A 15,304-nucleotide genomic window follows, 5' to 3' on the forward strand; every position below is an offset into this window, starting at 1 on the left:
GATCACACTGTAATCTTTCACTATAAAGTAAGACTTCAACATAAAATCAGCAATTTTTAAATTCTATTTAATCCAGCAGCTTTTAAAATGTGAGCACTGGCTGGACATATATTCTAGTGCTTCTTTAATGAGTATGGTAATAACCCACCTATCTGAAATTATTAAAATTAACACTTCAAGTTTACTAGCATTAATTCACACCAAACAGCTTATTGTGTTACTTTCATTTTAATGCAGATGTCATGTAAATAAATACATTATATTCTCAATGGCCTCAGTGTAGCTTCCCTGTTCAGGATATGTTAAAAACTATTTCCAAATTCCTTGCAGTTATTTTGAATAAGAAAATTACTTTTTGAAAGGAGGTGAGGACTGGTTCTATGAAGACAATATACTGACAGCTTACTAAAAAGCTCACCCTTGAATCATCTATAATAATAGCTTTTTCTTGGTTTACAAGATGAATAGATTATAGAATGAGACAAGTAATGAATTCCTTACAATAGTAATAAGAATTCTTATCTGTTGTTCTGAAAGGGGAATTGCCAACAGGTTTTGACATAACAACCAACCAGTAATGTTTTCGACAAAAAGAACAGTTACAGAGATAGCATAAAACTCTGAATTCTCACCAGTAAATCCAAACCTCTACCTGGAGGAAGATATCACAAAATGCACACAAACACATAGGTAGCAAAACCGGGCATGAAAATCAAATCAGAATTTCACAGTGCCTCCTGTGGCAAAGCAAGACTGTGGAAGACGAGAAGCTTCTTTTAAGCCATCATGAGCCAACTGGAGAGACGTTCTCAGAGTCCACTCACAATTTTCAAATCCACTACTATCAGCATGGATCAGCCCTTTGCAAGCAACAGATGGAGGCTTCAAAATTTATGCTTTAGCTTTAATAACTAAGATTTTCCTAGTGTTATTTTGCTTTCTTCCCACTTTGTTTTAAAATATTGTATTATCATAATAATTTTTCCTTGATTCTTTTTTTCATTTCTGTGGTATAAATTCCATAATTTCCGTTGGGTGGAGTTCTGTCTTCAGATTAGTGTCCAGTTTGTAAAATTGCTATTAAAATGAAATCTGAAATGAATTATTTGCCCACTGTCTAAATCTAATAGACAGCAAGCTACATTTAAATACTGCATTTTAATATATTCAATGAGAATTCATCATTTTGTTAACCTGAAATAAATTACTACATGAAATCTTAACTGTTTAGAATGACAAAGACTTTAAAAACAAAGAAGGAGATATTTCAGTTTTACATTTTGCATGATAACAGGCTTAAAACAATTCAGGGTGAGGGAATAACTTTGTCACAAAAGATTAAATCCTTCCCATGGTTGTGTATATACCATTCTCAGAGAAGTCAAGGACATAATCTTGACCCAAGAGTGTCAACAGGAAGTCAGAGGATTAATTAGCTAGGAAAACAAAAGCAAATTCTTGTAAGAAGAAGATTTTAGAGGCAGAATTGTTAAGAATAGTACTTAGGATATTAAGATAATGAATGCGTTTTCTAGAAAATACACAACATTCTTATTACAGACATTATAATCTTAACCACCATTTTATAACATTTACCTAAAGTTTATTTTAAGAGAAGCCTTGTTTTTAACAATCATCTTAAATCCTAGTAAACTGAAGAATTAATTAGCAAGCATGGAGGATCAGCAAACTAATGCTTTAGTCTGTTAAACCATCTGCTCAGGAGCACCCTGTTCAAATCTTGGCATTAGGAGAGGATGGATGAATACTTTTGTCTCTTGCTCTTAGTCACAACTTGCCATTCTTTGCTAATGCAAATTTTTTTTTTCTTCCTTCAGCTCATGGTAAATAAAGTTAAAAAGAGGTCAATAATTGATCATATTTCTGTTATCATGAAGTTTTACTAAACAAATCGCTAACAAATTTAGCAGAAAAAAATCTTACTGTAGCCATTTCTCTTATTTTGTACCAGATTCCTGTATACAATAGGTGTGTATTAAGGGATAGATTCAACATTTTCCTTTGTTAGATTTGCCTTTTGGAAAGCAGTTCTGTATCCAGTTAAACCAGGCAAACTAGTGTAAGGTAACTGAAGTCTTCAAGTCAATCTGTCCTTCAGTTCTGAAGGTTATCAATGAATGCTCTGCTAATATTTTAGTACCTCATTATATTTTATTATTAACAAGAACATACTTATCAGAACTGAGGGGGTCCTTGTTATCACAACACCAATCTGTCTTCATGTTCTAAACTTTCATGCTAATTCTTTGATTTTGTCACAACTTAGTTTCCAGAAAATGCAGGTACTTTCTGACATGTAATGGATCAAGGGTAGCATTTGGCAATGAGGGCAGCCAACAGTCTAGTCTAGTGGAATACTTTTATTGTTGACACTAAACCAATTTCCTTGTACTTCAGCCACTCTCTTACAGATTGGAAAGACAGAGGTCTATCTCAGCTACAAATCAAGTGATTGATGCAGTAGGGAAGCTGTCCAGCAAATCACACTGTGAAGTCTGCATGGTAGCAGGGGGCATGAAAAGTGCTTTAAGTAACACACCCGAAGTGTAAGGTGCACTGTACTACTGATAACCTGATTATTTGCCAAAGACAGAGGAATGTTCTAAATAAAGACAAAGATCTGGGCTAAACCCGGCAATAGATAGCTTTCCAAAAGCAGCCAGCTTTCTCCTCAGCTGTTTGTTTCTAACTCTTCTGGCAGCCATGACCCTCTCAACACCACATGAGGAAAATTTCCCTACTCACAAAACCTCCAAAGAGAAGACATTTGTTTAAAATTCTGTCTCTCTCTCTAAGCTTTATACTCTTTGATTTTGCTCATGCATTACAAACTTGATCCTCCTAAGTAGCCTCGACTGGCATTTTCTCATTGACCTCAATTAAGTGAGACCAGGACACAGATAAGGTTCTGTGTGAGAAATCACTGTATGCTGGTAATTGCAGCATCTTATTCAAAGACATATTTTATCTGTGTTTTTTGAAATTAAAATAGGATAGGAAAGAGGGGGAGAAAAAAGCTCAGGCAGAAAGGCTGGCATTTTAATTTTTTTTTCAGGTTGCTTCAGTAGTAGATTGACCTCCCTCAGATAAATCTGTGCACCATGGAAACTATTTTCTCACTGAGGAAAAATTTGCAAGTTCAGCTGAAGGCCTATACATCAAGTTAAGCATATAGCCAAACTGTGCAACTGTGTAATCTTACTGCCCTCTTCCCATCCTTCCCTCCCGTTGTTTGTCATCCTTACTATCATATCTGGTTTCAAAGCAGGGTAAGGTCACTGGGGCAGGGCACGTGCCTTCCTCTGTGTTTGTAGAGCTCCAGTACGTGGGAGTACGGGAAAGAAGGGGAAGGAAAACACTTCTTTAGATCTTTGGAGGATAAATACAAAAGCAATAATAATATGCTTTAAAATAAATGCTATCAATGGATATTTACACAGTCTTTTATCTAAAGTCTCTACTGTGTTCAGCATAATTATAGTGCTGCTCAGTAAAATACAGGTGGACAGAACAGTAATTCTTTTATTGCTATCTGGCTTTGCTGCATATTCACAGTTAACCTACACTCTCCAGGTCTAAAATAATAATGAGTTTATATATTAGTACCTTCTGTAAGCACGAATGAACTGTGATCATCTGCAGAAAGGAGAACTTTGTGTCCGGACAATTTTTACAGTATACATAGGATCCACCCAGCAACAAGGGTCAGACCAGCAGCCACTGACAGCTATGTTCAAGCAGTTTCATGTAAATGATGGCATATATAGCAAAACACAGCCTGTAGATGCAAAATCTAGAGTTCATTTTTTGACCCTCAACTCTTTGCATATAAGAAATGTATGAATGACTCTCTCATGTTTTTTATTTAAGCATATCACAAATATCCGAGGACGTGGAGTGGGATATTGCCCTCTAAGACAGCCTCAAAGAGGCAGAAATGCCAAAAATAAATTAACTGAGACTCAAAGAAAGTAAAGACAGAGGAGAAAGAGATTACAGCAATGAAGTTTTTTAGGAGTGAATCTAATAGAAAGGAAAAGGAAAAAAAGAACTGACAACAGTAAATTCTGTTTCCTCCCAGTATCCAGTGGATTTCAACATCCCCTGCCCATGTTTTTCTTACATGTCTTATATGAATTCTGCAGCTTTACAATAAACTCTTTCTTGTTGTGAGGAACCCAATTGTCACAAGAGACAATTATAATTTGAATGGCAGTGTCGAAAGTCCTGAAGCGTCTCTGTGCCTATGACAGTATAGAGAATCCAGTCACAGATCAACATTACCTGAACATGTACACACCTTGCAGTAGTTGAACATAAGCTCACTAATAGACAAGTTTCAGCTTTTAAAGAGCGATGCATATATGTAACACTTAAGCCACAACTTTTGCAGGCAGCACCTTAACTTCTTTGTAACAAAATCTGTAATATATTTTTTAGGCATCAATTTATGGGGAGCAAATTTAATTTTTTAATTACCTTAGTTTCCATTCATAATGTGCGTGCTTTTTGAAGAACAACACAGCAGACAGTAATAGGGGTTTAAAACCATTTATTGTCATCTGATCTGCTGTGCTTTTTAAATTTTTTTTAATTCTTCAAGTTATGTGCATATATATATATTAAAAAACATTCTTACATGTAAGCAAGTTTATTAGCTGACATGAAGAATAAGGAATGAAATTAAGCAGAAGGCAATGTAATTCATAGAGGAGGAGAGAACTGGTGTTCTGCAGGCAGAATCTTCTCTGCTATTTAACTGTTCGTTTTCATGACATATATCTCTGTAGTCGTAGACCCTATCACTCTGGTAGGGATAATGCTTAACATAAACATGTTAAATGAAACAAGAGGTACACCCTTTTTTGCCTTAGAGTGCACAGAATTTATAGAGATTATCTGCAGGTTGTCCCTTTAGCTCCCGTTGAAACCCTGATTACGAGTGATCGTGTAAAAGTTTATCAACCTTCTTGGTGGTGCCAGCATAGATGACAATGAACGAGTTTTATCTCCTTTGTTTCACAATTCTGTATTTAGAACATGTAACATCAGAGGTTCCTATTTCTCCTGCAATGTACATGCAGTCGTATTGTCCTCACGTGAACTGCAATACTTTCTTCATTAGCATATGCTGTTAATATGTTCATTAAATTCATGTCACATTGTAATTAATCTCAAAATGATGTTATTTCTGCAGAACCTACAACCTCATTATGTTCACAGTATGTACATCACAGCCATGTTATTTCTGAAAGAGGTATGCCTCTATTTGGTTATTAATCAGGGGGTCATTTCTGCCCAATTTACAGCAATTAACTCTTTACAAGAAATCATTCAGAAGCCTTGGAGCAAGATACTAAGCAGTAAAGTTATTATATGCTTTAAAAAGAGAAAGACATTTCTGCATGGTAGTGTTTATTTATAGAGCATATTTAATAATCCATACAAATAAAAAATAGAAAAAGAGAGAAAAAAAAGATTCAGCACACTGGGATAAATATATAAGGCTAAGCAGGATTAAAAACCTTGGAGTAGCTAGTCACCATGAATTGCCAAACAGAGCAATGATATTTGAGTTCTAAGGAGTAAGATGATGGTGAATCTGATTTTAAACTCACACTGAGCAAAAAAATGATTTGCCCATAAATGGTTGTCCATACTGTAGGGATAAATCAAAATTATCCTAATCAAGTATTGCTGAAAAATGCATGTTTAGTCTCCAGGTCAGTAGGACAGAGTTCAGCCCACTGTTTCATTTTCAGCAATTTGCAACAAAATAAAATGTCAAAGACTATCTTTCCTTGTTGTCCTTGCTAATAAAAACATTTTTACCAGGTGCAAGTGTTTATTTTTTTCCTCTTGGAATGTAACCAAATGTTACATTTTTATTATAATGTAACCAAATGTGGTTTTATGTTAGAGTTTCCAGGACAATTTACACCAAGTATCTGTTTATAACTGTAAGCAAACTTACTGTCATCAGAAAGAATTATATGTCATGGGTGGCTTTTGCAAATTATGAGAAATAAACTAGGATGATCAGCTATACAAATATACTTTGCTAAAAAGAAATTTGTGACTGTTAGTGGCAGGAATTAATATAGCAGGAATTCAACATAACTTCCCAATCTGACTGATACCAAACACCATGGCTTTTGGTGGGCCCAGATTTCACACTCAGCATTTGGCACCCAAACGGTTGATTGGCAGTCTATCAGCTACTGCCCATACAGATTTCACCCTGCCTCAGGTTCCGGGTCTTTCAGAGGAATTGCAGCAAACAGAAGGCACGTTCCAAGAACTACACCTTTAGTTTTTCAGGAGCAGTATAGCCACAACGAGCAAAGGAGACATTAGTGAACAAACGTATTTTAATAATTGATACTATGGCTCTCTGTAAATATTGATAGTTGATAAGATACTCACTTTAGTAAAGTGTTTCTGAGAAAGAGGAAGACCAAGCAGTAAGTTCTGGGAAAGGAAGTAACGCTTGGCAAGGTCCTTTTTAATTGCTTTTTCAAAAAGATGCGTTAATCAAATAATAAATAAGTCTTGCTTTTCTTCAGAATTAGGGGTATGGCGAGCTTAGGCTGCAGCCTGCTAGCCAGAACAGTGCGGCAAACAAACTTCTGAGAGGAAACTCAGCATATTTATGAATGGGATTATTGGTGTGGTTGCCTGCCGCAGCAGGGAAAGGATTCACTGCCCCCGGAGGCAAGTTTCCAGTCCTGTGCCAACTCATATGATTATTTAGATGCTCTAAAAAGTCCCTCTGAAGCCCCGTAGCGGCTCAGGGAAAAGGAGGACTGATGTTTCAAATTTCTGTATTGCTCGTGGCAACGTCAGGGAGCTCAGAGCTGATGAACGGTGATATACGGTTTCTCTAGGTGTTTGTTTACCCACTGGGATAACTCGAAGTCTGCAGATCGTTTACCAACACGGAGGCTGGTGCATCGGCTGCACGCTTCAGTGAGGGATGCCTTATAGCTTCCCGCGGTGTAACTGGTAGTTTTATTCTTGGAAGAGTTTGCAGAGCCAAGTGGACGGCTTCGGGTACCCCGTGGAGGCAGGGGGGTGTTTACATGCGTGAGAGCGAGAACAAAAGACATAACCCCCGGGCCGAACGCGCGGGTTTGCGCAGCAGACGTGCCGCAGCTCGTCCCAGCCGCAGCGGGAAGCGGGCCAGTGGCCGCGCTTCTGGTCCTGAGAGGGACGGAGGCAGCTCTGTCACCGTGGCCCCCGGCCAGGGGCAGGACCCCCGGCGGTGACTCCCGGTCTCAGGCGGGCCGTCTCCCGGCCTGGCAGGCACCGCCCGCCCGAAGGCAGCCCAAAGATAAGACCCCGGCGCGGTGCCGGCCGCCGCCGCCGCCAGCATCCATCCTTCTGCTCCCACCCGCGGCTTGGCGGCGGGACGGGACACGCCGCCCCGTTCGACTCCCGCCGCTGCCTGCTGGGCGGGCCGCCTCTCCTCGCCCTCCCCACTCCCTCCCTGCCTGCAGCCGCCGACCCCCCTCCTCCCCCACCCTCACCTCAGCCGCCCCCCTCTGTCTGGCTCCCCCCGCTCTGTCTGGCGGCCCCCCCGTCCCCGCCGCGCTTCTCGCGAGAGCTGGGGATGCCGCCGCCGTCGCCGCCGCCGCGGAGGGGGAGACACTCGGGGGGAGCCAGTGACGTCGGGAGTTTTCCTGAAAGTCAATAACGAGCCCGGCGGAGGCGGCGGGAGGAGCCGAGAGCGGGGCCCGGGCGGCTCCGGGGTGAGTGCGCTGGGGGGAGCCGCCGCCGCCGCCCTCCTGACCCCGCGCATCGATGCTGCGGCCGCGCTGCCCGCCCGGGCGCCTCCCTGCGTAGCGGGGCGCGCAGCTCCATGTAGCGGCCGCCGCCGCCAGCGCCCTGGGGCCGGAGCCGCCTCCTCCCGCCCCCGCGGAGACACCGGCCGCCAGGGACCGCCGAGCACGGCGGGGGGACAGGGGAGGAGGCAGCGGCGCCCTCCCTCCCCTTCTCCCCCCGAAGCCGCCGCCGCCCCTCCGGCCCCGCAGCAGCGCCCGCGGCGCCGCCGCCTCTGCAGGTACGGGGCGGGAGGGGCCGGGCGGCGGAGGGGCGCTTGGGCGGCGGCGCGGCCGGGGGCGGCGGGGAGCGCGGGGCGGGGGCGCGGGCGCCCGTGGCCTAGCGCTGCCGGCGGGGCGGGAGCGGAGGGAGGGGACCGGAGCCGGGGGGGGTGGGAGGGGGTCGCCGTGCCGGCGGCGCGGGGCTGAGGTGGGGAAGGGCGGGGCGGGGAGCGGTTATGTAACGGGGCGGGGGGTGGGGGAGCAGGGGCAGGGCAGGGCGCGCGCCCGGGGGCGCTGCCTGCGCGGGGCCGTCGGTTCCCACGCGGCGGCCCCTCCCCGCCGGGCGCGCGCCAACCTGTACCCCCTTCCCCCCCCCAGCCTGCCGCGGCCGAGCGTGTGCGGTGCGTGTCCGCGGGGCGGGATGGCGGTGCTGCGAGCGGTGTTATCCGCTGGGAACTTCGGTGCGTGCGTGCGCCAGCGAGTGCGTGTGTGTGTGTGTGTGTGTGTGTGTGTGCCCGCGCCCGCGCCCCTGCGCTAAGAACAGCAGCACGGCCGACGGGCCGCTGATGGCAGCGCCTCCCTCCCTCAAGTGATGCTGCTACTGCCGCCGCCGCCGCTGCTGCTGCTGTTGCTGCCGCCGGCGGCGGCTCTGGCTGCAAGTAAACAAACCGGCCCCCCCGCCCACCCCGGCCATCATGGAGGCCGCGGCCCACATGTTAAAGTTGATGCGCGGCCGGCAGCTAACGGCTACCGGCAGCTCTGCCTTGAGGAGCGGGGGCTGGGCCTGCGGCGGGGCCTGCCCCGAGGCGAGGCCTGCCCTGCCCTGCCCTGGCGAGAGGCGAGGCGCGGTGCGAGGCGCGGTGCGGGGTCCGCAGGTGCTGCTGCGGGGCGGAGCACATGGGTGCCCTAGGGTGCCCCGGTGTGCAGGGACACGGTCAGGAATGCTGGGAACACGTGGTGCGGGGCTGCTCCGACGGGTCAGCACAGCGCCGCTGAGCAAAAAGTTACTGGATCACACCGTTATATACCGTAGTTTCAATGCAAATAGTCGTGATGTAACGAGCAGTGACAGGCTTGTAGGCTGGTCGGTTGCTTTACATGAGCTGTGCTGATGAGTTTACTTTGGGATGGGAATCTGAGAGGCGTGAAATAGCCAGTTCGCGTTCTCCCATTATGTGTTATTTCAAGGGTGTATGTAAAAAACCCCAAACTCCTTCCCCCAAACTTACTTTCTTATAGCTGTAAAGGAATAAAGAATTTAAAGAATAATTTGAGAATATAGAATTTAGAATAAAGAATTTCTTGTCCTTTATTCTAGATATTTTTCTTTAATAATCAGTTGGCTGGCTACTTGTACATATCTGCATCATCTCATTGTTTTTATGAAAACATATCTCTGACTTGATTCACTTGGCCTCTGTTCAAGAGTTTTGTTATGATGGACCTGATACTTACATTGCCAGCTTTTTTTCCAGTACTGGATAAACATGCAGCAGTCTCTTCTGCTTTCCCTAAAGCTTTGCTAATAGGGAAACACAGTTCCCTCTGTTTTGCATACAGGTCTTTATTTCTCAAGGCAAGAGGCATGCAAATCAGTAGATCTACACTTTTGACAAGTAGCATTTATGCATGATCTCTTGTTTCTGCCAGCTTCAGTAAAGGCTGGTTCTGGCTGTTCTGCACTGGAATGTGGAAAGAGTGTACATGAGATAGGGAAGAAGGTTTATTTTGACTTTTAAATAAGTGCTCTGCTTAAGAAGATTCTGTTTGTAGGGCTGTTTCGTTCTGTGCCTTTTTGGCAGGAGCGTTTACATTGACCCCAATATCTTTAATTGGATTGGGTTGCTAACTTTATAGTTCATGTGGATATATTTTGCTTGGATGCAGCCAGTAAGTCAAGTTCAAGTAAGGGCCAACAAAAAACTGGAGAGATAAGAACATATCTCTGTTTCCTAGAAGGCTACACATAACATTTGAATAACACATTTTCTGATGTAATATAAGTGCATGGTACGTGCGTGTACACAGGTAATATTAACAAGACTGTCTTGGTTGTGATAGTTTATTCTACAGTGTATTCCTATTTACTTTGACTAGGTTTGAATGAATTCAGTAGTCACCGTAGTTTCATAAAGAGGTTCATGGAAAGCAGTATTTCAGTGGTTTACTCCCTCATTTCTTTTGGGGGAAGATGATGTTTTTAAGAAAAAGCAGCTGTTTTGCAGGAAGCTATTGATAATTCAGACAAGTACTAGTTTGCACTTTGCCCCAGTTGAAGTAGGTGCAGTTTTAAGGATTGAATGGCATTAATTTGCACTAGAAAATGTTGACATTTTGACAATGTAAGAAATGCTTTGTGAAAGGGAAAATGTCTTGGTGTTGTTTTGTTTTTTTTTCCTTTAAGCTTAATGTAAAACCACTTACTAGGATTCTGCTATTGTTCATAACCCAAGCTTCTGACTGTAAGTTGTTACCATAAACCATATCTTGACTTCTGACTACAGTTTGAAAAAGCATGTGTCTGAAGTTTGTATAGTAACTAAAGGTTCCTTCAGACTACTTGGAATTTGTCTAACACTGATTCATTGGGTGTTCATTCACTTTCTGCATGCACATTTTCCCAATTTGAAGAGACCTGTTGAATAATCATTTCTGTACCCAGGAAGCAGTTCTTGCTGAATGATTTTTAAATGCCCAATTGTTTTGGAAGGAATGATGCCGCTACTTCAGTGATTCCTGTTAAAATACATTTGAAATCTCTGTGCTGTTCTTAGTATAAAAAAGATATAACTATTTCTTCATAACTGTATTTGGTTATAGTGTCATTTTGTCCTTAATGCAACAGGGGGAGGTGGCCGTGGTGACAAGCTTTCCTTGAGTTTTGTGACAGAGACCCAGTATTCCTTGGCATCTTCTGTGGCTTGGGCTTCTAATTTTAATTGTCACTGGAGAGGGGAAAGACATTGAAACACACTGAGTGAAAACTTTCTTGTACCATTTTTCCATTTTGATATGGATAATGCATAGATTATATGTATTAAAAGCAATGCACTGTACTGTAACTGTATTTGTGTGTTGCCTTTATGCCAAAAGCTCTCTGTTCTCTTTTTCCCAACTAATAAACCAAACATTCTGTTTGAAGTGTGCAGTCCTTCTATTGCAAACAACAATAACAATTCATGAATAGGGGAATAGTTAAATGTGTGCATCCGTGAGTTTTGTTTAACATTAAAACATTGCTTTTATTTTCAGTATTTGTATGAAATTTCCAACACAATTTTGTACTGTTTTGATAAGAAAGGATTGCCAACTGAAGTGCCCTTTAAAACCATTCTAGAGTATTAGATTAACCTGTGTCATCTCAGATTCTCATTCTGTTAGGATATGCCTAATAAGAATAAGAATACTGGGGGGGGGGTGTGGGGGGGGTGGTGCAGGTGATACTTCCTAGCGCAGCCTGTGCTTCAGGGAGCTCTGCATTGCTTGTGAGGAAATGTGTGTTTTCGGTGAGAACCTCTCTTGTCCACCAGTATCTTTGCTCTTGTCCAGAAGAGACTTCCCCAGAATCACAAGGTCTCCTTGGTAAATGTGTTGCAGTAGTTACTCTTCTTTGTAACAAGTTGGTGTGGTGTAGAAGAGATTATTTTGTAAAGATAAGTTACATAGTAAATGGAAAAGCTGATTCAAAGTGCTGTGGTTTTTTTGTTTTTTTTTTTTTTTTCTTTTAAAAAAGGGAAATGTTTAAGTCAGAGAAACCAAAACCTACTGGCAAATAATAAAACATCGAATGTAAAAGTTAACTTTTTAGTGTTTCACATGGTATAAAAAGTAATCTTTAAAGTTTTGGTTTATATTTTCATTTTGACTAACTGTATGGACAACATTCTGGGCTACCTATATGAAGAGTTTATAAATGAAGCTTATTTAGACAAATCACTAATACATACTAAGAAACAGATTGCAGAAAATGCAAGGGTGTAGTAGCCAATTAGTTGGCATTTTGTCCTTGTTCTACAGCTCTAGATCAGTGTTAAGTATGGGCATTCATGTAGTTTGGACGCATGGCATGGGTTTCAAAAAGATACTTTTTGTCTTTTTCTTATGTAAAGGTCTTGTTCAGCTCTAGTGGAAAGCTGTGGCAAAGATAATACTTAAAAAGGAAAAATCTTCAGACACCCCCCCTCCCCCCCCCCCGATTGAGTATTATTAAATGTTACTGTCAAGGAGGGTAAGCATTTTTGGCTTCGGTATATGAAGATGCATACTTCTGGTCACTTTAAATGTTTATTTGATTTTTTGATGATACTTCTGTCAAACCTTGCTATGTTTAGCTTAAATATCGAAATATATGTTGAGTCCATCTTGGCCAGTCCTCTTTCTCCATGTATTTCTATGTGTCTAGGTGTGAGTCATCCTGATCAAAAATAGCATTAAGAACAAGTTGTTGCTCTGTAATTTGTTTTTCCACTGTAATATCCTGACAAAAGAACAGTAGTAATTTTTAAATTCCCTTACAAATGCAACTGTGACCTGAGCATTTCATATAGATGTCTGAATATATTGACAGCATGTTTGTCAGACTTCCCTGTGTTGTCCATGTCCTGAAGTTATTCAAGTGCCTCCTGTAGTAGGAGCAGAGATGAAGTGCTTGCTTCAGCTTCACTGAGATCAGTGGTCTTGCCTTTTTGTAGGTGTGGAATGGCAGCAGTGCCCAACAGTCAAAAACTACTTATACACTGATTTAGAACCACAGAATTAATACAGTATTTCTCAGTTGAGTCCCACAGTCTTGCAAAACAATTTCTGCCAACCCACATAATTATTTTTTTTTTTTGGTCCCCTAAGGATTTAATGTGCTTCTCGAGATGAGGGTGCAGCCTGCCTTGGGAAGTTTTATAAAAATTGTATCTTTTTCTAATTGTATTGATATACTTTGAGGCAGAGAGTTAAGGTTGCATGCTTGTTTCATGTAATCTGAGTTTTCGTGTAACATTTGTGGAAGACCTTCATCTGGTGAGCTCTGCATCTAGCTTTAAATGTGTGTAAGCAGTAGTATACCTTTGAAAAATACACAATCTTCATTTAAGGTTGTAGAGAATTCCTTCCGTGCTAAGGAAATTCAGACTGCAAGTTGATGACAATAATGCCTGTTGAGGGTGAACAAGAAGATCCAAAGCTTTTAGGTTAGAAGTTGACCATGTTCTAGTAATATATCGCAGTGTCAGTATTTGGCAATTAGTAAGTTGCAGAAATGTTTGACTCCTTTGTAGGAAAGAAGCACAAAGCTCATACCTACTGTTGCAAGGCAATTCAGAATTTAATTTGTTCTATATCCAGATAATAAATAAATCCTACTATAAGTTTAAAAGAAAGCTACTTGGTAGACATGTCATTGAACTTTTTCTGTCTTTGGTATTAATAGTTTGAGAACACATTTTTATCTCCATGCTTTACTTCTCTTGTTACTTGGAGCACTTCACATACTTCTGTTTTTTATTACCTCCAACATTGCTTTGTGTTTTATGCATAATATGATGTTGTGCTGTAGAGAAGTTACTGCTATACAAATAATTAAATATAAGAACTTAATGAAACTTTTATTTTGTATCTCTTGAAGACACCTATTAAAATCCCTAATTTCAGAATGAATAGGAATTTCTAGGGTGTTTAAACTTTTGAAAACCAGATTTCCTTTTATATGGATTATCCTAGAGATAGAAAGCCAATTTTTGTTTGTTTTGAACATATGGAACTTGGGTTTAATTCTGCTTGGGTTTTGAGTCATTACTGAACTTTAAGAAATTTAGTAATTTAGTAATAAAGGGAAAAGGGACTTCATCTTGAAAAGGCAAGAATTAGTATTTCTACAGTAATTCTCAGCTAAAGTTATTACATGTATTTTGAAGTATTAAGGGAAATAACATTATCATAGTTGTGATACTCAGCTCAGCTAATCCTTGATTTCACTTGCTTTAAGTCTCATAACTCTCCCAAGTTCATAGTCTCAGTAACTTCTTTTTTTTTTTTTTTTTTTTTTAATTTTTATGTGTAACTCTAGCCCTCCCTTCACCTTTTCTACTTTAAATGTATTCTTTGGTTAAATTTCAGACCTATACTCTACATGTTTTACCACTCTGCTTCTGTCTGATTTTCAGCTATTGTTTTATGTGGTTGGGAGGGGGACAAAAAGGATTTGAAGCATTTTTGTCAATAAACACAACGCAAAACAATGGGTTGTTAATGTTTCACCTGGGATTCTGAAGGAACAATTTAGTTACATTTAGAAACTTCCTTTATACCTTGGTAAACAAAGGCAGGGGTGGCTTTGTTCACCTTTAATTATACCTTTGTCCCTTAAAATAACTTGCTTTGTCATTATAATAGGAAAAGAAATACGAATGATGGTTTCTTTCCTGATAAACTTCTTCAGTTTTGCAGACTCTAAATAAAACATCTCATATGTATATTAATACAGTGTGCCTGTGGTCTCTTATTTAGGCATATTTTAGTTATGTGCAGCTCTTTGACATACTGAAAATGAAAATAGAACACTGAAAATATTAAGGCACAAAGCATACACGTAAGTGTGCTTTAAAAAGCTGTTTATCTTTTCCGAAGTATGTTGTTTTTTCTTACCACAGGGTGTAGGCAGTTCCATTTCCCTATTATTTCCCTCATTATTCCAAGTCAAGGGTTAAGAAATAAAGTTGTTACTAAACTTTTAATACCAATATTCTTGAAGACATTGAGGATTTTAGTACAAAATACAATTTAAAAATTATTTGCAATGCCTATCTTGGAGATTTTTTTTTAATTTTTGCATTTGTTTTAAAATTTCTAAAGTATGAACATTTCTATTTAGTATTTAGGGGTATCTTTAAGTGTCTTACCTGTGCATACATAAAGATTACTGTTTTACAAACTTAGGATCTATTCTCTTTTAATATTCCTGTTTTTTTGAGTCCTTTGTCTTGTCAAGCCAGTTCATGTTTTGTTTTTTTTGTTTTTTTTTTTAAATTGATTGTAATGTTGGACAGATGCTTTCTGCTCCAAGGTTCCTTTTTCTTAGTCTATGGAGTGGTAGTATTGAAATGAGTCAGAATCAGTCTTTCCTAAGATTGTAAAAATGGACGTGATCTATTCTGCTCTATTTCAAGAATAGCCAGAATAGAGAGTTCGTAAAAGGCTGTGTGAATACTCTATACTTTTTAGATAAAACATTCAACTGAACGTGATTCTTC

General features: G+C 41.1%; 1 protein-coding gene across 5 annotated transcripts in view; it reads left to right on the forward strand.

Moving 5' to 3' along the window:
* Positions 1-7,635: 7,635 nt before the first annotated feature.
* The window catches only part of AKT3 (AKT serine/threonine kinase 3), a 148,472-nt gene continuing 140,803 nt past the window's right edge, over positions 7,636-15,304 (forward strand). For 3 of the 5 annotated variants that reach the window (XM_061471147.1, XM_061471150.1, XM_061471153.1), the window contains exon 1: positions 7,686-8,083. The gene's annotated coding sequence lies outside the window, so the exon portion shown is untranslated. Of the gene's footprint in view, positions 8,084-8,409; positions 8,525-15,304 lie in introns of those variants that run through there. The other 2 variants (XM_061471148.1, XM_061471149.1) reach the window with 2 other exon arrangements.

This window comes from Pezoporus flaviventris, unplaced genomic scaffold (assembly GCF_033815535.1).
Source record: "Pezoporus flaviventris isolate CSIRO_AGI_PZ_B2104156 unplaced genomic scaffold, CSIRO_AGI_Pfla_v1 ptg000066l, whole genome shotgun sequence".
Taxonomy (NCBI): domain Eukaryota; kingdom Metazoa; phylum Chordata; class Aves; order Psittaciformes; family Psittacidae; genus Pezoporus; species Pezoporus flaviventris.